Source organism: Colletes latitarsis, chromosome 1, assembly GCF_051014445.1.
Source record: "Colletes latitarsis isolate SP2378_abdomen chromosome 1, iyColLati1, whole genome shotgun sequence".
NCBI classification, from domain to species: domain Eukaryota; kingdom Metazoa; phylum Arthropoda; class Insecta; order Hymenoptera; family Colletidae; genus Colletes; species Colletes latitarsis.
The window spans coordinates 54377806-54399195 of NC_135134.1; positions in this window are offsets into that span (position 1 = coordinate 54377806).

A 21390-nucleotide genomic window follows, 5' to 3' on the forward strand; every position below is an offset into this window, starting at 1 on the left:
AATATGGAGGAAGCATACACTAACTGGTGTTAAATGCTACCCTTTCATATTTCGCAGATCTTGCTGTCTGCGACCCTATCCTATTTCTCAGAATCAAAATGAAACTAAGAGGGGAGATTTGATGACCCTGACACAATTAAAGCGAACGTGACAGAAGAGCTCAACAGCCTCTTGCTGGAAGGTTTCTCTTGTTCTCAGAAGTGGCAAGAAGGTTGTAACAAGTGCATATTATCAGTAGGCGACTACTTTGAAGGAGACTATTAGCGTTGAGCTTATACGTGCTAGAGGTTTCATTCCGGGATTAAAATTTCTTGTATCTTTTTATTATAAGTGGCGAGGTGTCCAAGAAACGGTTAAAAGTCACGATTTTTAACGATGCATGCTAAAACCTGCTTCTATTGTGCAATTTATAAAACGCCAAAGGGTATTTACATTTTTAAATAAATCGATAAATGAGACTGCAAAGTCACGCATTTGGCTCTTCAGAAAATCGCAGCGTCTTGCAGCACAAAGCATACGTGTCATGCAAGAACGATGCATGAGTCACGGCAATTTAAGAAACTCGACCCAGGGTACCACGTATCAAGTAAGGCCTCTTCGCGAACGTACTCTGAAACGAGTTTCTTAACTCGCAGGGGGACAGGAATCTCCAAGGTATACAAATCCTAATCAGTATTTCAAGTGTACCCGTTTATAAAGCGACATCATTAATATACAAACGCGTCTCTTACGATCCGATAAGTAGCTTTAATGGCAAACTAATTCTAAAATTATTCGATAGACATCGCCAACCACCACCGAAACCGTTTAAACCAGTGATTTATTAAAAATTTAATTATACGACATTATGGAATGATCTTTCGCGTACGCTACAATGTAGAAGCAAACTCGAGGAGATTTATCTGAAAAATATCGAGGAAATCTTGTACGTATCAATCCACTTTGACTCACGTTGCCGGTTATCTTCGACGCGCGAACCGGTCTCGGGATGCTTTCAATCCAGGATAAACAAGTGCGAGGCGCCGAGGAAGCGCGTGCAATCAGAAATTAATTAAACCGGCTCTGCGTGATGGAACTAAACGGCACGAAAGAATTTTCAAACCGCGATTTGTCTCGTCCCGCGACGCGCACCGACTTGGCCAACCAGCGAATTCCGATCCCCACGGAAACTTAATTAAACTAAGGGAAAGAAAGGAATTTCTGACAACATTTAATCGTGTGTCTGGAATATACAAGCTGCTTCATAACATGTGGTGCCCACTTCGGTGGTGGACAAAGAACCATCACGCGATGGAAAAGGTTCCTATAAACACGTTTTATTTTCTTAATGCTGTGCAGAGCTGAAAAATTGGCATCTGCGACCAAGTGTCAACTTTTCAGCCTTGCACAGTAGATACCACACGTTATGAAACATCCTATACTCGCGCGTACGTATACTGTATCCTCTCGCCTTTCCTCTTCGTCTTGCTCGTCACGGTTGAAATACCTTCAAAGGTCTGGCTACTCTCCTATTTCACCAAGATTACCGAAAACAGATGGGACACGTTTCAAAAAAGAACTGCGAAAACTCGCGAGCCGAGTCGAAAATATGTTAACGGAGGTTACCCGCTATGGGAACATGGCGGGAGTTCTTTGAAGTTTATCCTTTTTCGCCACCGACCGTCTTTCCTGCATTTTCTCCTTTCAGGCTCTCTCGCCAGCTAAATCCTTCTCTGCGCGGTATGTCGATTATGCGAAATAATAGAGAGGCGAAACATTCCGAGTAACAGACCGACGAGATCAAACGCGAAATACTTGCATCGAAATCTATAATTCACCCAGATTAACTCCAAGTTATAAATCATTAATTTGTTCGTTAACATTATCTCAATATATTTTAAAGTTTTAGTTTCGTAACGAAGACAATTTTTAAAAAATATTTTACAGCCCGAGAACACCGTCTAACAACGAGGAATTTATTTGCCATTCCATTTTATGGCACGGAGAAGCATCCACCTGGGCGAGTCGGACAAAGGTGTTCTGTTTGCGAGAAAAAGTCTCCAATGGACACTAAAGCACGTAAAAAGAATTTTGCAGCTGTCCCTAATAATTCCCGAGAAAACAGCTTGTAACAGGTTACGTGACTCGTCCTGTACACAGGTCACGTGAAGCAGAGCACCTAAATATCTCTCTTTTGGATTTCAAGATATAAGAATATTTCCACGGCAAGATTTATCTAGGTCGCTCGAAGAAAACAAAGAAAAGCAAAGAAAATATAAATTAATCGTACATTAAAAATTGACAGTATTACGATTTATTTTATGTAAATTGTTGTACATCCAAAGCACATTAGAGACGTTTCTAAGAACCTTACACGAGGCAGGAGAAATGATCAAAAGCGAAATGAAAGACAGCGAATTCGCGAGGATACGTGCTGATGTATAGCACGCCATTGAGCGAAATCTGCTTGCGCGGTGTCTTGACTCGTTTGGGAAATGTCAGTGGTCCGGCGACTGTTAACATGGCAACGCTTTCAAACTGATTCGCTCAGCGGTACAGCGAAAACCATCTCGAAAATGAAATCTTCGTCGGAGGAGCGACTCAAAGTTCGTCTGCTCGTTGGAACATCGACGTGTTTCAACGTTTCACGATAAAACCTCTAATAAGATTCAACCCTTTCAAACTTCAAGCATCAAACAGGTTTTATTGCCAATAAAATGCAAGTATAAGTAATTTCGCCTCGAGCGAACGTGTTTTAAATTTGAAAAAGTGTCAAGAGCGGTTGGTAGTAGTAGTACGATCGACGTTTGCAACAACAGGGGAAAATATCGAATCTTGGAAGACGGCTACCGCATAAACTGTCAACGTCAAACCGCGTTCAGCGATCGTCCATTTCTCGATTGGATTATTACCGGTGATAGGTTTTGGATCCAAACGTCAAAGGTTATCACCTGGTCGATCACCTTTGCCGCGACCCATATCAGGACTCCATCCTCGAAACGATGATACGAGAGGTATCGTTCACTCTCAACGTTTATATCAAAATTCTGTTACTTAAATTCGAAATAAACGCAAGTATTAATTTCTTGCAAATCAGGGTCAGAAATCGACGCGACCTAACGCGTAGGAAGCTGCCGCGATCGTGTGCAGACGGAATGAAAGGAAAACCGTCCGGAAAAATTCGCGCGACACGCAAGCGCGGGTGGAAAATTGTAAACAAAAAAAAGAGGAGTAAGAGAGAGTCGCGTTATTTACTCGCGCGGCACCTGACACCGTCACTCCCGTATCGCCCGTCGCCGGAACACGGGGGATTCGATTTCGCCCCGGCATGGACGTAGACGCGCAAGTAAATTACGCCGGCGTAGTAATAAACTAGAGTGCACGGCAGAGGCGCGCGATGCACACCGACACCCTTTCGCGCGGCGTTTCCTCCCGCGACATTTCGAACAAATATACGCGTCGTAAAACCCGCGCTTATCCGTGCACGCGCGTATTTTTCGTTTCGAACAGTGTCTGTCAAGTTGGAAAGACGTTCATCCGTAAAATCGCAGATGGTCGTCCGTGAGATTTTCCCAATGAAAATGAGCGAATAATGTCTGAACAACACGGTGTTGTTACTTTCGTAAGCGACTGGATTTTGTCTGGTTGCGCGACGGTCGGCGTCCACTTTCTCTCAGCGCATTATTTTCCGATCGAAGCACCCACGCGGGAATAGCTACACAATGCAAGAGGAAAAAAAACACCGGTAGAGCCGGGACGGAGAAAAAAGGGTATTTAGGAGAGAGTTTCCTTCTTGCCGTAAGCAGCTCGTTGCTCGGAACTTTGACCTTTGAACCGGAAGTAAACATCGAATGGTCCGCGCCCACGGCCACCGGGGAACATAGACGCGCGGTTCCCAGTTATTCGATAGAAACCGGAGAGGGAGGCTGTTAGCGTCTGCGTGGGTCGGAACGAGCGGTGGTCGTATCGCGAAACTCCCCGGATAGAGGGAAAATCCTTTGAAAACGGGGAGAGAAAAATTCATTTCGGCATTTCAAGTTGCAAATGGCACGCCGTATGCGAAAAGGAGTTTTCGGCATGTCGCTGGGGATATTGGTTCCCTTACGCGGCCGCGCGGAAGGAATACTCGCGTACCGAGTTGATATTGGTCGTACCTGCACGCGGCTTGGTAAACCGCAAACAATTTGCAAACGTTTCCGTGCCGCCGTTGGCATAATCGCGCCGACCGGGGGGGAGAGAAATAAAAGCCGTCGCGAACGGTCGTTAGACGCGCGCAAACATTTGCCGGCGTTCAGCGGCGATTAAAATATGGACATCCGCGGGAACGTGAAAATTCATTACCACGCCCGTAAGCTATGCTCTTGTCAACGAATTAATGCCGCCTTTTCAAGAGACGCATTCGCGGAACGTCAACGAGTCTCGGAGCCTTGCATCTTACATTGTACACCGGAGAGAAAAGACACGTTGGAAGAGATATTAAATGTCTACGGAGGAAAAGAGTTATTAGAGGACTTTGGCAAGGAAAGGAGACTGTTTGAGCAAACTGACGTAGGACAGCAAACAACGGACCGATCGCGATACTGGACCGAAACGTCAAGTCGGATAATACGGTCTGCCAGACCACCGTCTTAATCGAGCTGTCGAAGGCCCTGATATAGTAGAAGCTCGATTATTGGAGGAATTTCTAACCTCGATTAATTGCAATAATCGAGATAATCGATCCAATGAGAAGTAGCCCCATACGAGGTATCATTGGGTAACAGATAAATACAACCTGAGACGATGTTACCTATGACTTTAGCAAGGTCTTGGAATTATTTTTCAGAAAACGCTGTGAAATCCTGAAGAGCCCTGGACAGCGAAAGCTTACGAACGTAAAATACTGTTCTCGCAAACTGAAGTAATAGCCTATCCAAATGGCTACTTTCCCAGGACGTTTACATAAATCCTCAGCGATGCTCGAAGAACGAAATTTTTGAACTAGTCTCAGCCACTAAACGCTAGCGATAGCTTTGGTCTAAATACAATAGATGAAAAGTGCGTTTCGGTATGCGACTGTAGACACTCGGCGAACCCAGCTGCAATGCAGAGAAACTTGTAGTATTAAATACTGCTTGAGGAAACTAAAGCAGATAATAACTAACCTAAGTGCCCATTTTCCCAGGAAGCTTAGGAAAATTCCCAGCTACATCAATGCATACAAGGTGGCTTGCTCTCAATTTTTTAACCGATCGACTAAAATAAATTCTCTTGGTAGATGAATAATAAATATTCGTTATGAGTAGATTTTTACTTCGTAACCACCTAGTAGCCAGTTTAGAATTCAGTACAAAACTGTAATTCTTTTTTAAAGATTCAGCTTACGTAACCAAAGTATCGAGTATCGAGCCGAGCGATAAAATCATCCGAGTGATGCTCTAATCGTCTCGAACGTTGTATGCACATAATTCGCTTGAATAATCACACGCTGTCACACAAGATACGATCGTGCCCGTCGGCCAATCGAACAAGAACAAGAATGCCCCTCGTTGTCCGTTCGAATAAGGCTCGAGGCTCCAGGATCAACTCCCACCCTTCCTGAACTGGCAAACCCTACGAGGGAAAGTCCTGGTTGTTTTCCCGCAGAATCAACATCTGCGGACCACTCGAAGGGGACGACGACGTTCAAGTCTACACACTCTAGGCTGCTATTATGTACGGTACTCCGGAGCCTGATCTTCAGGAAGTTCTTCTCTCTGGCGTACATCCTGTTTTATCGTGGCAAACGGTTCGCCTGCTAGAACCGTCCGATCGACTACTTTATCGATTAGAGACGATGGTCGATCGGTGATTTCTACCATAAACACAAACGTCTCGTCTAAAAAAAGCTACGACTGTCGCGTTAATTGCAACAAGACCTCGAGAATATCGGAAGTTGTTATACATATAATCTTTAATGGGAGCTTCGAACGAGTCGGCGGATTAGATAATAAATACGAGACAACGATCAATGTCGGCGAGCATCGCGTCGATAATGATGACAAATCGTGCCTCGAACAAGCACCTAATCAATTAGTGATTCAACACGGCGGTAACAACGCCTCGCTCTGTTCGCGGAATAGCACGACGAGCGCGTGTCGGACATCGTCAACATTACTCGCGAGGTTATCGCGATTGTCCAAACAGTGCATTTCCGTGGAATAATTTCTAGCAATATATCACGTTGGGATCCTGATTTCCGGACTTAAGTCGGGAAAAACCGCGTGGCAATAATTCAACGGCGTATCTCGTCTTCGGAGGTCCCTCGTGCAATTTGCTCTATTGGCAGGGAGAATGGAAAACTTAAGGCGGTTCACGGAACCAGAGGACGTAGAAAGAAACGAATTCGCCTAACAATATCGTATCCCTCTGATGTACGTGCTGAGAATATTGCGACCCACCGGACAGAGGCCACCGGATATCCGCGTTCGAGTGATTTTCATCGCTGCCACGACCGAAATATCCAATTCGTCCGCCGGAGATCTGTAAACTATAACCCGCGTGCACAACTTACAGCTCGGTCTGATTCGAGGAATGTTCCTAGCACTGAAACATTTATGGATAATATTTTTACGCGATACACGTTTAACAGTTTCATAAGTTCACCTTTTTCAATATTCTGAATTGTTCTTCGTAACTCTTTCAAGAGCCGGCATCAATATTATAAGTATTTTAAATCCATGAATAAATACGGATTTTGCGGCGCCGATTACCAGCGAACAAACAATTATCGACGAACGTCCAGAACATTTTATGAAAATAACTGTGTTCAGCTTTCGAAAAGTTCGAAATCGAATAAAACGACGATGCGCGGCTGGATGCAAATATCAACGACCTAATATTTTCGTCGAAATAAATTTTTCGTTATTCCCGCATGGCCGGTGTCATAAAAGCGTTAAAACGTGGCCTGTTTACTCTATCCACGCCCGGAATAAACATTTTTATTCCCGTTACCGCGTGCGCTACCTTTCATGCAACATTTTTACACGAAATTGCAGCTTTCGCGGAACTTGCAATTCCAGACTGGCGTAGCGCACGGACATATTTTTTCGAAACGTGGTCCAAATTCAACAGAATAGACCCATCGTGCTCCGAAAACAAACACGATTAATTATTAAGAAAAGCAACGCAGTTGCCATTCCGTATTGACGAGTTGTCTTTCATTTTTGTAAAAACTTCAGTTGGACCGCTTTAAATTCAAGTTAATGGAATTAAAATATTATCTTCACGGTCATTAACACGGTATAAATACAGCGTGGGCAACCAAGTGATATTTAAATAAATATCGAGTATCGTCCACCGGTCATAATCGGGGGTTTACTTTGACAATTTCATAATTACACATTTTAGCGAGATTCTGGGGGATTTTCTCCCGGCTGGCGTGAATTATCGACGTTGCGTCGACGCGCACAGAATGATTTGCGTTGGTTCGCGTGGCGACGTTTTTTGGCATCGGCTCAAAAGACGCTCACAATCGAGGATCAAGTATTCCCGTTCCATCTGGTCGCGCGCGAGACCGAGTAACCACCTGACAGATCATTCGTCATGGCTAGGCTCCCGCACGTCACACACCCTTCGTGTAAACGTCTCGCGGAATTGGCAGCGTCTTCTCGTCATCGTCAGTCACTTCCCACCCCCGCCTGCAGTGCGTCCTTCGTTCCGGGTGCACGCCACGCGGTGAACGCATCAGCCAACGAACGACTATTAAGCCGTCGTGGATATCCCAATTTAGTATCACGGAAGCACGCAGCGGCGGATATAGCGCGCAGCCTTCAGTTCCACGCCATTTCGCGTTCCGGGGGGGCTGCTATTCCCGGTAGAAACTGTTATTTCCTACTCTTTAACGCGATTCGACGCGCTCGAGACTTTCGTTGATTTATTAAAAACTGACTCGAGCGAGTCGCTTGGATACCAAAAATGTCCAAAAAGTAACGCGACGTCCGCGGTTGGGATTCCGGGCGACAATGCGACATTTAAGCGTTCGCGATGACAAATATCGCGACATTCGTTGCCACGGTATTAAAAGTCGTGTGTCCGTGTCGCGTGAAAATGGACCTTTAATGCTCGCGATTCCTGACATTCGGTAGGAAACGGGGTTGCGCGATCCTGGCATTCCTCGCGAGAGCAACGCGTGTTACCCGCTGAATCGGAGGGCGAGGCTCGGCTGCAGCGACTGTTATTGGAGCAGGCTTATTTCAAGGATGGATTACTTTCGAGAGGATCTTCGGGAGCAGCTCGCGTCGGCTTCGTAAATTTCCTTGTACACGAGTTTCAGCGAGAAAAAGGAGGAAGAGATCACGGGGCGACGATTCTCCGACTGCTTTGTACCGGAGTTGGGATTATTACGAAAATGCACTGTACCGCGGACTCTTTGCTTTTGCTCGCGTAGTCCTCGACCGGCACGGCTAGACAAAGACCCAGGAACCGTTCGACGGAGGGGAATCTTTAATGGATCCAGAAACGCTGCGACTTACCCTGAAACAGAAAAGGAGGAATCGCTTTAATTAATTGTAACCAGTATGCGGTGGAGATGGGAGATTATCAGGGTAGTTGTTCAACCCTCGGACGGCCATTTTAATCCACGATAAAACGTTGTGACGCTAGAAATAAGAGGTACGCGTAAAATGAAGACTTTCGTTGCTCCCAATACACGCGTCGTTCAGGGATCGTCGGAAATCGAGCAAAAGGAAGCTTTCACGATCATTTTTAGTGGTAATTCGGGGGAACAGCCCGCGTGGTGGATTTTATTCTTAGATTTATTCCCGCCAGAATCGATCGAGCCGCTGATAGAGCCGGGAAAATGAGCTACACCTGGCAGCCGGCGAGCTGTTAGCGCCGGAGCGAAACTATCGGCTGCGGTTAAATGTGACACGAGAGGAGATCGTAATTTCACGAAAAGGATTAAGTTCGCGGAACATTACGAGCGCGCAGACCGTCGGAGAGAAATTATGGGGCGCAGACACTATTGGAAATATAAAGCTTCCCTTGTCTCGTCGCGACAGGTGGCGCGGACTTCTTTTCCCCGTCGGAGATGACAATTAATTACTGCTAGGAAAGTAATGGCATCACGCACGCTGCCATCTTTTCGTGCTCATTTTTTCCCCCCTTTTTTTTCTTACCCATTTTTCCCCTCTTCATTCCGTTCGGGGTCGCGCGACAGCCCGACGTTTCATTACCAGCGACTTCTAATTATCCGGAACAAATGCAAGGCAAATCTCTTTGAACGCATAATGAAATCTGCCTGACGGAACATGACACAAGTATGCAGGATATGGAAAATCCTTTCCTGATCCTCCGGAGAGCCACAGACGCGGTATTCAGAACAACTTGTAGGGGTATTATTCGTGACAGAAATGGTTCGTTAACGTTACCAGCATTCGGTATCGGGATTACAAATATAATTGCACGGTAAGCATTAACATGTACCAAGAGTTCATGGCGACAATTTAATCAATTCAAACGTAGAATGAAATAAAAATTTCACTCCGTCAGACACTGATGTAACTGAAAATTTTTCATTCATATCGTAACAAAAGGCCTGAAAGAAACTCGGTTCACCATTTCGTACAGTGTCGTCAATGAAAACTAAATTTATTGATCGAGGAGCGTGCATGCGTGCGGAATTAAAGGCTTAATTTACTATACGACGAAAGCATTGTAGTTACTTGCACCGAAACACAGAAATGATGCATGACAGCGCGCATTATCGACGGTCTTTGAATACCTATTGATAATACGATCGAGTTTACAACGCAGCGCACTTCAATTGAAACAATGCCCGATAACGCGAAAATAACGCGATCTTTGTCAACTTTTGTGGTATCGTCCTTTGGGAATTCGTGTTTGATAATGAATCGACGATTCAATGTGTTGTATCATTTTCACTACACAAGCTAAAGCGAGTAACTACACCTCTCACCTTCTATATCGATTAATTTCAGTAAAAATATTTAAATTAAATCTTCAGAAAACAAGTAAACGTTTTCGACGTAAAAACTCAAAGTACAAACATCCGTAACCTGCGCGAATACATCTTACGTGCTATTAAGGCCCTTGTTTTTAAACAATATTCCTCCACTTCTGGTAAAGGGACCGTACGCAATTTACCACAGCGCGGAAACTCTACCCGCCTTAAGTGTCTTCCGTATTTTTAACAACATAAGAAACAGCTTGTATAAAACTTCCGCGGAAAAGTATTATATCCAAGGGAGCCGTAACGCGTTGAAAATAATTTCGTTGCCGGAAACGGCACCAGGGAGATTTTAAGGTGTAAATTCGCGCAACAACGACACCCGGGGAACAAAAATGGTGAATTAAAAAAACGAATTACCGGTTCGCTCAGTTTCTGACATTATTTTGGACGCGTTCGCGCCGACGTTGCGAATTTGTTGCAACCTTCGTAGTTTTTTTTTGTGAAAATTTAATGTTTGTTGGTACGCGCGTAACTCAGGTGAGAAGGCAAGCTTACCGTGCTTAGGTGTCGCGGCGGAACAGCACCGTATCGCGACTAAAAATCACGGGTGGCAGCATTTACGCGCGAGACAAGAGGAGGATAAAGAGTCACGCTTCGAAGCTCCCTCTCCATACGGGAGAACTATGCTCGAAGTATTTAAACGTCGAGCACATCGTCGAAAGAGATAAAGGGGAGCAGAGGCTTTGGTGAAAGAATTTCGAGGAAGTTGAATAGAGCGCGAAGAGATAGAAGAGGGTGAAGGATTAGGGAGCAAGCTGCAGGAGAAAAGGAGCTTACGAGCCCGGTTGAAAGTGCTGATCGTTTGGTGCCCTATTACTGGGAGAATAGAAAATTATCAGTGCCTCGAAAGGCGAACGAAACATTTCCAACGAAGAATAGTTCGTTTCCCTGTGTCCGAAACAATAATTCTGCCAAAAATATAAACAGATTACTCCCCTGCTCCATTTTTCACGAAATCTCATAGGTATTTTACAGGAACCTCGAACGTTGATATTTTCACTCGCAATCCCGTTTGCATAAAACAAAATTATTAGGGGTCTTTCACGTTTGGTTGTATTTTTTACCTTGACTAAATAAAGAACGTTCGAATTAATATTTTCGTTTCACAATTTAAAGTAAACTATATTCTATACGTTTCGTATTGAAATTAAAATAAACTATCGACATTTACTGTGAAGAATTCTGTTGTAAAAATTTTATCGATTGCATCCGGTTAATATTGTACGAAGCGTTTTATCATTTTTCAGGCGCTACTGTCAGACTACTCGTAGCGCCATTAAATTGTTAATGCTCTTCGTCTCGATTGGTATTTTTACCCGCATACTCGACTACTATCTATTCCACCTAAATAACTAATAACACCAAACTGAACATACACTTTCTTCGTTCAACGTAATGTACACGTGTTACGATAAATTATGCATACCCCTATTTTACACTCTCACACTGTTACCATACCTATTTATGTCTCTATAGTATATTTAGTAGCCAAGTCGCTAATCAGGTCTAAAAATATTCCAGATCGATGCATATCGGATCGATCGTAGTCGCAGGGCCGCGAACTACAGAGAAATATACCGAATGGCGGTACTTTCGAACATTTCCCGATGGTTAGCTGCTAAAATGTGTCCGAGTATGTACTTTGATGCTTGATGTTCTCGAAGCCTTTGGGGAGAAGTGTCCACTTTCCGATGGCGTGCCTCACTTTCATGGGAGCAGAGTGGGAGTCGGAGGGTGTGCACCCTGCTTTTCTTCTTCGGGACGCTTTCAACGTTAAAAGCGACTACTGAATGGCCGCGAGCCCCTCTCATAGATCGAGTGGCCGCCGACAGTGGTACGGTCGAACTGTTGAAGTTTTCACGCCATTGACGCCTGTGGAGGGATTAAGGCGGGCATAGGAATCAGCGTTGCTTTGTCGTCGCTAGCCCAATAAAGCTGGATTACGCTCAAAACGTCGATTGAATTGGGCTCATCGGTGAGATTGAAAGAGCACGGACAACGCGACACGAGTCAACGTCTGTTAAGCATACAGTGTCGATTCAATGCCTGTATCACCCGCAGTGTTTGCATTTTCTGGACTAACGCTCGTTTTCGGGGGTCTCGTTGCCCATACGGAGACAAGAAAAGTGCCAGAAAAAATACGCATCATCCGAAACGCGACCGAGTACACGTTATTACTAAAATCGTACACCTATGTATCTCTTATTTGTTCGCTTTGATAATTTATTCGACAGGAAGAACTTCGTCTCCAGAATTCTGTAGATCTCGGGAAGCACGATCGTTCTCTTGGTAAATTGCACAATTCGTTCCGGGTTTGGAACTTTGAAATAAAAGAGCGAAAAGAATTGATTGGAGTTTCGACTAGGTTTTGCTAGGGAGAGTGATAAAGTTTGTGTAAAATATTCGGACTTCGATGGTATTTTATACTATTCCGTGCAGAACGATGAAAACACTTAATGTATGGAGAAAAGACTTTCATTAGGATGAAAAATTGTAACCATGTATCGTGCCGTTCCAGAAACAAATACTATCCAAGGGAGATGGATGTGATTTAATCATGCGACTCGACTAATTTCTACCACGTTCGTTTGGAGAAAGAGCCGTACTTTGTTCTGCGTCCCGAACATCGCCCTAATTACCTCTGAATAAACGAAAACACGAATAAACGAAAAAGGTCTCTGCAAACCATATACAAAAGAAAGCCCCCTGTTACAATTTCAAAATCGAGGAACTCGGTTGTTGGTTAACGCAAACACTGTTAACGATCCACAGAGACCAACGATTATCATTCGTGCGTAACTTCGTCGTTATTTACACGGTCTATTTGGTATCATTACCAGTACACAAATAATTGCAAAGTAAACAATTAGCTAGTTTCGCTGTGGAGTACTTCGAGCAAATCCAACCTAACCTCGAAACGTTAATATTCCGTTCAACAAACCTACGCGTTTTCAAACACTCGCAACAAAGGCTCGCTAATTACGTTAATTGAAAATTCCACTCATGATCCAGACGATTTTAACGCGCATACACAGAGGAAAGAAAGACCCGCGTCTCTGCGATCATAAATCGCGATTGAATTTAATCCGCTAAGAGTACACCTAATTACACGGTCGTTCCGATTACCTTGTCCATCCGGGGGAGTAAAAATGGTCGGCGAACGAAACGAGGCGTGAGTGGTATTACCGTGTAACGAGTACGATTACCTTGACGGAAAAGACTTCGTGATAATACGCGCGACACGTACAGGTGTGCCGGATACAATTTCGTGGATTTAAAAATTTCACGACGCCCGCAACACGCGAAACAGCGGACCGCAATCGCGACCGCGCGGAAACTTGCACGATCTATGGCGCAACTAAGGTCCAAAACTCCGTCTGGTCTATGATAACGGTGCACAATAGTTGATAATAAATATTAATTAATGTCTCCTTCCAAATTCACCGTAGCAGATATATTTGCGCGAGTTGTATACGACGAGGATGGCGGCGTAATCGCGGCACCGCCTAATAATAATTGACTTCCGAGCAGCTGTTTGTCGTTGGAAGTCAATGCTTAGTTATTCTATCAAGCCTGCGGCTCGACCACCGCGGAACACCGCCATAGCTTACCGTTCGGCGGACGTCGAAACCAAAACCAGCCGTAGCAAGTTGCGCTATGCACCGTATGCACTGGTATCACTCAATTATTCCTTCGGTATTAGCGGATTATCAATGCGATAGTTGGCAGAGGCACTCGCCAAAAGCATCGGCCGTGCTTCCACTCGGGACAATCTACATCTACGCAAATCTACTTTAACCCCCGCCGGGCAACGCGCCCAATACGTATATCACTGTTTGGATCTCAGTAATTACGACCGTCTACCGAAGATTACCCCCCGCATTAAGCACGCTGCGATTGTTACTTCACCCGGTAATGATGATTGCGGACGCTCAAAACCTGTTGGGGTTTCGCGATTACGGACGCTGGAATCCCGTACGGTTACCGTGCCGTTTATTCTGGCTCGACTCGTTTTTTATTTCCGTGTTTTCGATTACTTTCTCCTGCGAGCACTTTCAAACGTTTCGTGACTCCCACTGCGCGGTCCATCGACCGCTTCCGCTTCAATTTTGACCTTGGTATAAACTACTTCCATTTCTAAATTGTATAAATATACAGGATGTTCGGCCAACGAAGCCTCAATCAAGAAATTGATATTCTTGATTTTCTTCTTATTTTGACCTCTAGAATTTCCCATTATAATTTTTCCCAAGGGTGGCCGAACACCCTGTATAGTTATACTAGTATAACTAATCCAAGGATCGTTCGACGTGTAAAAGCTCCGGCACAAAAGTCTGAAACCGTGCATTCCAGAGTAATGAATCGCAGAAAGGTGACGGAACCGCGGAAGAATGGATCGTGACCAAGGAACGTGTTCTCGCTAGAAATGGAACCACCGATGACTGTACTCTGATGCAGAGCTACGTGCTTTGTTTTTTAAACGATGGCTAAAGAACGATCGCGGAGTAGTATAGAGCGTGAGGACCGTTGGGGATGCAGGCAGGCGATCGCTAATCGACCATGATGTTCGTTTCCGTTTAATCGACGGACTCTGGGGCAGCCGTCGAGCATCACCGGTCTCTTAAACTGCGAGATGACCGTCAAGCCACATTATCGTAAATTGGGATTACATGTTCCGAAACGTTTGAAAGTGTGGTGATTTGGTATCGACAGAACTGGTACCTTCGATCCCGAAGCCACCGCAGCTGTCGAGCATGCGGGTCATTGTTTCACGTTTCACGATCGAATCAAGTTCAGTTTCCACTCGAATGTTCCGCAATGCCGTGACCACACTCGGTGTTTCCACTTGCGAGCAACGCCCTCCCGGTACTCCCACAGCTTGGACATGCTGGCGAACTTTTGACGTTGCAACGACCAGCGCAATTTGCTTGAAGGGCTTTCTACTTCAAAGAAACCGTGCATGAAGCCCCCATTACATTTATGGCGACCGACGTATTTACTTCCACAAAGCTACGTCGTCGAATGCGCTAACAACATACACTCCTCGCCAAAATTAAAGGGGCACTTTATAATCGCCTGAAAAATACCGAACTATTCGAAACCCAGTATTTTCAGGGATCACGAACGCCCTACGATGCAAGAAAATGCATTTTTGGGGTCTCGAAACTTCGGTTTTCAAATTCTATCGAGCGATGTTTACGCAGTGACGCGACGAAAGTTGAGGGTAGCTTGTTAACTCGATACAGCGTTTCAAATTAGAGGAATTTTACAAAATTTGACATAGATAGGTTGGAAGTAGTGCTATATGGGAAAACACTGTTAGGGAAATTGCTAAATTGATTTAGTTGAAGCACCAAGGTTAAAAATATTTTGTTTCGATCGTTGTACAGCTATGTTTCGTAAAAATACAGAATTTTGAAACCCGTTTTTCGGTGTCTATAAAGTACTCTTTTAATTTTGTTGCGGAGTGTACTTATGGTCTCGGTGGAGCTTGCTTTCGGGGTCAGACGGTGTTACCTTGTCGTTGAAACTAGGTTTGTGATGCGACCACCTGAAAGGCAGCTGCAACCGAGAAACATCCTAAAGAGTGTGTTGACTCATCGAGTGACTTGTATATGGTGTTCTCTAAATGACGGTCTGAACGTAAGCACCGATGATTTTATGTGGAACCAATAACTTGAAAACGTAGAGTAACGTGATCTTGCGGCACGTTACTACAAAGGCTACGATTGCGTATGAAATTGGAATTGGGGAAAAAGTTAACTATTTCTAGACTCGTTGATGAATTTACGTGGAAACGAGTTGTCTATAGCGAGATTCGTTGAGTGAAACTCAACTGCATGCGTACTCGACGAAAATCGAAAGTCACTTTTCTCAAAAGTGAAGCCTCGTGCGAGGAAACGTTACACTACACGTTTGGCTTACTTTCTCGTCTAGAGTCACCATGCTCTACTTCCTGCACATAAAGTCTTAACGAACTGTTTTCTCGGGAATAATTAGAGACTGTCGCAAGATCCAAACGTACATAAATTCCATATTTCCAACTTCGATGATCCGTTTATACACCGAGACGGAAATAGTTCCAAGAAATAGAACGACGAACAAACAAGTATATCACGAATGCACAACGATCGATGGAAAACTGTTCTTCGGATTTTCTCTAGCATTCGGAGGTTAGTGTTCCCCGCAACGACGATTTAGTCCCTGGACGATCGAGCGACAGTCGCTGACAAAAGACAGAAACGGAGGTGGATCGAATTCAATCCACAGCCGCGAATAACGATCGCGGTGGCGCCTGATTAGCAATTATAATAGTCGATCAAGTACGGCTACCGTAAATGCTACGAGGGCCACGGCTACCGAGGACGATTCGCTGAAAATTTCAAAGCGTGTCCGGCAATTTCTTCTCTCTCTGCTCTTTCCCACGTTCGTTCTTTAGCCAGCGATCTCTTTTCCTCTCCATGGCTGGCTGTTCGCGCTGGTATTCAGTACCGTGCGCGAAAAACAACGGCGAATGGCCGATTGCCCGTGCATCGAACCCATCCATGTACAGTAAACAGCCAGCCCCGCATCCTCGAGCCGCGGCACAGAGTTCAGTCTCGTGCCCAGAGAAACGGGAAGCGTGTTCCATTCAGTTTCAACAGCGGTTATTGCCGAGCCACTTTGCCAGGAGAAAAGGCCGCGGTTAAACGCTCGGAATCGAAGAAATTGGCGACCGCGAACGCCCGTTTAAAACAACGCGCTCGCTTTAAATTGCGTTCCCTTTTACGCCCCTCGGAATTAAAGCGTACGCTGGAAGAAACTTCCATCAGGCATGTTAAACGCATCGATTTACCTTTCCTTCGAAATATTTCCTGTAAATTTTAGGGTGTCATAACTATGGACGAGTACGGTCGGAGAGCAAACTTGATATATAAAGTCAATAGTCTGGGTTTGTTTTGGACCCTCTGACTGTGTTCCTTGAACGAAGTACGGGAATATTAGCTGGTGGCTGATGTTTCAAGAGGCGAAAGTAACAAAAAGGAACACGTGCTTCGATGGTTCGCACATGTTACAGATCCGACGAACGTGCGTGGAGAACGTATATACTAGGATACGAGGTAATGGAGGATACCGGTACCGTGAAAAATAGCAGCGGCCTCTAATACAACCGCTTATGATTTATGGCTCGAACATGATGCCGTTTGTAACGGCTATGCGATAAACCGAAAGTTCACGGGGAGGACTATCAATTCGAGAATCCCCCACGATAATGGTAAGATCGTTTTGCAAACTTCTGGGACACGGTAGATTTAATTAGATTTTCAAATTTCTGCACGATTACTTTACGAGTAATTACCATCCGAGACGAGCAATCTCCCCACCGACGCGACGTTTCCTTAAGTTTTACGCTTTCATAATCATTTTGAACGCGAATGAAATTTAGTGTAGCAATTATCATCACGCTGCTAGCAAGATTTTTCTAAAGTAACTGATACCGTCATTCTTATTTTTAATGCTCGAATTTAAGGTGATAATGTCAGGCGCTTTACCTTATTATATTTTCAAGCAAAGTTAAGCACATCTTTAGCAAGCATTAGTCTTGGTAAATGTCCTGGAGTGCACGTTAAATATGGCGTTTAAAATTCTAAACACCCCCTTATCTTAATGCCCGTCGATAAGGATAAAAACTCTTCAAGCTTGACTCTGGCAGCCCCTCGCATAATTGAATTACGTAATTTGAGCGAACAATATTGAGACTCCGAAATAGCCCAGCTGGGAATACAAGGCCATTAAGGGGGTTCAAGTATTTGATACAACACGCCAGGCGAACGAGAACTTCCACATCCTTTGCAGGAACAAGGAAGTTTGCGGCAAAGTTGGGCAAAATTTTGTTCAAGTAATGGATAACGAATGAAACCAACGCCTAACAATTTTTTCCCGTGACGTTTACTCGATATCGTACAATAAATATTTCTGCTTTCATATCGAAAGTAAAACTATCGAAAGGGGTAGAAAAGAGGAAGAATCTGTAATACGAAAGATATACTTCACCATCTATTTGGCCTTCTGTATATTTAAATGTGATTCATGGCTATTCATAGTCTACGGAGTCGTAACTTATTTACCATAGATGCGGCTTTACAAGAGTAAATATAGAGCCGGTGTACGATACTCCACTCAGTTTCTGTAGAACCACCGGATTCAATGAATTCGAATCTCACAAGTGCAGCCTTTGACATACATTGCGAATCTATTAGGTGTATCTAGCTCAGACCTCTGCCAAGATAGCACTTTGTTGATATTGCGAAAACTCGGGCGGAAGAGATTCTCCCGTGGAATTGAATCTTGCGCAATCCTTCTTCAGACATCGACCTTGGATCGTCGCTAATAAGTGTGGAGTTTTAAACGCGTTATATGATTTACTTACAACGAAATTTCGGTTCAGTGGTTCGAGAAATTCAATCGAGCGAAAAGATAGAGGCGAGAAAGAAATTAGAAAAAATTTAATAAATCAGAGAATCGGGGTTTCGTAAAATTTCTCAGGTCCTGATTCTAGTTCCAATTCCAATTTTGATTAGCGCACGGAAAATCTGATGTTCTAATTATCCTAAAAATGTTTCTCGAATAATACTGTATCGCCTATTTTGAGAATTTATCGAGAAATCATATAAATTGCCTGCACATAGCGCGTTAATGGCAACGTTCTTATATCGCCGTTTAGGAGGTAATTTTTCTGCAATCTAAATACCCGCAATAAAGATTCTGGTCTGCTACGTTTCGAAGGGTTCCATTGTACCAAGTCAAAAGCACATACATTCTGAAGAGTAATTATGTAGTGCAACTAGCGCAATAATACTTGGTCAAAGTGTTTACAGACGATGGATGCATTCTCATACCAGGAAATAAAAGAGAAACAACAATTCAAACCCTTATTTACCTGTCAGCGCAAACTACGCGGTACTTGTTGTACGCTAATTCGTGCAACCCCATGCGTAAGGGCAAGAAAGAATTTAAAATAAACACACGTATGCTCCGGGAAATCCAAACACATTAATGATTCTATCGGGCAAAGTTTTTTCGTTATAGCGTCAGAAACTTCGGTCGAAGTGGAGAACAATGTTTCACGCATGGAGAGAATTAATGCGATGTTTATCGTTAAACTTGGTAAAAAGCAGTTCGAGATTTGTGAAATACTGCATACTATTTACGGTCGGGTCTGCTATGCAGAACACAACTCTATGCGAGCAGATAAAACATTTCCAGATAAGAAGAAAAGACGTGAATGATGATACACGCTTAGGTGGTTCTTCCACCTTTCGCAACGGAATGAAAATGTTGAACGCGTGCAAGAAATCATGGTTGATCGTCGTGTGACAACCAGAATGATCGCAAGGCATCTGACTACACCAACTGTTTTCTTAACCCGGAGAACGAACACGAGAAATACATGCAATTTTGACTATTTTCAAGGAATTGGCCGATCGTTTTACGTCGAGTCGATTAAAAATCTTGTCACAATTTCTAATCATAATCCACGTCGTGCAAACGTATTTACCGCTGTAAAATAATTGTTTCGCGTATCCGTGCCATCGACAAAAGCGATCGCGACACGGAGACGGCGGGACGACTCACTTCCTTCGATTCGGGCTTGGACAGAAGCAGTTGGTTGGGCGTTGAATGGGTTTCCATTCCGTCTCGATGTAATTTGAATGAATGGGACGTTCGTGCGAAGTGGCACGAAGAGAAAGCGGCGATTAATTGACGAAAATTCACGTTAGAACAATGACTTTCTCGAAAGGGTAGCAGCCGAATGGTCTTTGCAGACAGCGGGGGACTGTAATTCTCATCAGGAATGGCCCATTCTCCGCCAAGATATTCCAAGTTCTTCGAGAGGGAAGGGGTCGGACCGTAAAGACAGCCAGCACTTTCCCACACAGACACTTATGTGCAATGAAGTTAGCGCCCGTTCCACATTTTTACCGCTCTACGTGACAACGACAACCTAAACTAGTCAACCCTTTCCGCTAATAAAATCTTACTTTCAGGAAAAATACACTCGACTAAAACAACGTAGACTTCAAACGCGATCAAATTAGCTCCCAGCTACCCTAACGTCCTCAGACTTTACTCGCAATTTTTAATATCGTTACTTTATACTTCTCTAGCGTCGTTTCGATGTCTATTGTAGCTTTACGATTCGTTTATTTCGTAAGGAAAATATGTATGCGTAAGTACGAAAGTCCGGAAAAAAATTGAGATACGCTTTCCTGGCTTACGACGGTACTCTAGTCGTTTCAACTACTTTGGTCGGACAGATACATTTCCCCGCAGGCTAAGACCGTCCTATTTTACCTCCTCCGTTGCACTGTCGCGGTGAACCTCGTTCTTCTGTCGCACGGATGGACGCGTTTGGACTAATGGGAGTGTAGTTCAAGCCTTTATCGGTCTCCGACTGCCAATGAAATCCAAAGGTCTTGAACGGTAAACCAGGAAGAATTTATCAGACTCCAGCTGCAAAAACGACCCAGGAGAAAACTTACTCGAGCCAATCAGAATTAGAATCTACTCGGTCCTCCGAACCTTGTGCCCTAATTTTTAACTTTCGTTTACTATTTTGATAAATACGTCCAGTTGGTAACATGGATTTATCGGTGGAAATAGTAAAGGGCAACGTATTTTGTTCCAAGTCAAAACACAGTTGTCTGCGCCAGTGAAAGAGTCCAGTAAAAGGATAGGATTAGGGTTAAAGTTCGACCGGCAGGGTTTTAAATCCTGATCGTTCAGAGTTCGAGAAACATATAGTTATCTCGCTTGTTCTCGGTCTCGTATCCAACTCGCTGTCCTCTTTCAGCGGCCAGCTCGAGTTCGATCAGTTCCGAGAATATGTTCTCGACCTCTGCCTCTATTCGTGCAAACGGCCAACCCCGATTGCTTTCCCACCAAGCGAGAAACTACTGTATTTACAAACCGCCTAATGATGCGCGCCAATATCCGTGAAACGCGCAACGCCCGCCATTAATTCGGAAAACGACAGATATTTTCTCAGAGGGAAACGTAATGTTTTGTTTCGTCAAGGTAATTTTAATGCTTCAAAAATTCCCATCTTTAAAAATGTCTATTTTAGTGTCATAGTTTCCAATAATTTTGTCGAGTCGGATTTCGATTTTTTTTCACCGCGCGTCGATATAACAACGAAGTTAGCTCGATCTCGCGACAACTCCAATTTCAAAAGACTCGACGAGCTCGTGTACATCACCCGTTAGCAAAACGGTTTTATTCTGTCAATAAAATTCGCTGTTTGCGTATCGCACGGAATAAAACGCGACCGAGCTTCGTTTCGCTGGTGTATTTGGTCTCCGTGTAGGGAAAGGGCACGAACGCTTGGATAATTAATAACAGTTTCCTGCAGCTTTCCATAACCCCCTCCGCGTGATGGC